This window comes from Bison bison, unplaced genomic scaffold, assembly GCF_000754665.1.
Source record: "Bison bison bison isolate TAMUID 2011002044 unplaced genomic scaffold, Bison_UMD1.0 scf7180017847276, whole genome shotgun sequence".
NCBI classification, from domain to species: Eukaryota; Metazoa; Chordata; class Mammalia; order Artiodactyla; family Bovidae; genus Bison; species Bison bison.
This window is the reverse complement of record NW_011477849.1, coordinates 31,150-32,521: the sequence shown is the minus strand read 5'-3', so window position 1 is coordinate 32,521 and position 1,372 is coordinate 31,150. Positions and strand designations below refer to the sequence as shown.

General features: G+C 45.4%; 1 protein-coding gene across 2 annotated transcripts in view; it reads left to right on the top strand.

Moving 5' to 3' along the window:
- The window catches only part of LOC104990343 (steryl-sulfatase-like), a 36,046-nt gene that overhangs the window by 8,093 nt on the left and 26,581 nt on the right, over positions 1 to 1,372 (top strand). The gene's annotated exons all lie outside the window — the stretch shown is intronic.

The following is a 1,372-nucleotide window of genomic DNA, read 5'->3' as shown; positions in this document are numbered from 1 at the left end:
GCCATCTCCTGTTTGACCCTTCCAATTTGCCTTGATTCATGGACCTGACATTCCAGGTTCCTATGCAATATTGCTCTTTACAGCATCGGACCTTGCTTCTGTCACCAGTCACATCCACAGCTGGGTATTGTTTTTGCTTTGGCTCCATCCCTTCATTTTTTCTGGAGTTATTTCTCCACTAATCTCCAGTAGCATATTGGGCACCTACTGACCTGGGGAGTTCCCCTTTCAGTATCCTATAATTTTGCCTTTTCATACTGTTCATGGGGTTCTCAAGGCAAGAATACTGACGTGGTTTGCTATTCTCTTCTTCAGTGGACCACATTCTGTCAGACCTCTCCAACATGACCCTCCCATCTTAGAGGTGTTTAAAATAATTATTGACATATGAGTACGATTTCCTCATGCCTCGGGGGTCATTTTTATGTAAGGATTCATATCCACTGTTAACTTTCAAGGGAGAAAATCAAGTTGGTTCTAAGACTTTCCTTTTAAGGAAATGTCTTTAAAAAAAGCACCTGTGGGATGTCCCTGGTTGTCCCGTGGTTAAAATTTCTCCTTCCAAGGCAGAGGGTGTGGCTTCAAACCCTGGTTGGGGAGCCAAGATCCTATATACCTCATGGCCAAAATACTAAAACCGAAGCAGTATTGTAATCAGTAAAGACTTTGAAAGTGGTCCGTGTCCAAAATGGGCTTCTCACTGAGAAGAACCCACCTGCCAGAGCAGGAGACATAAGAGATGTGGGTTTAAGCCCTGGGTCAGGAAGATCCCCTGGAAGAGGGCACGGCAACCCACTCTGGTATTCTTGCCTGGAGAATCCCATGGATAGAGGAGCCTGGTGGGCTACAGTCCCTGGGGTTGCAAAGAGCTGGACATGACTTAGGGAGTAAACAACGTGTCAAAAAAAAAGAAAAGAGAATATTAAAAAAAAATAAAAAACACCTGTCCCAGAAAAACACTGCTGTTTTCTTCTGTAGTTTTTTTCTCCTGCCTATAAAGTGTAGGATAAAATAATCAGTGGTAAAATCATCCGCCTGCCAGTGCAGGAGATTTAAGACACGCAGGTTCCATCCCTGGGTTGGGAAGATCCCCTGGAGAAGGAAATGACATCCCGCTCCAGTATCCTTGCCTGGAGAATCCCATGGACAGAGAAGCCTGGTGGGCTACGGTCCACGGGGTCGCAAAGAGTCGGACACGGCTTAATGACTCAGCAACGTGAAGGATGCAAAGTGTTGGTCTTGGGGCTTTTTTTTTTTTCCCAGTCCTCAAATCGCCTATTGTTTCCTGGTGGCATGAGTAGTTCCTACCCTAGATCGTTTAGGGAAAAGGAGGTGAACGGGATCGAATAGATGTATCTGGATGATCGAGCAG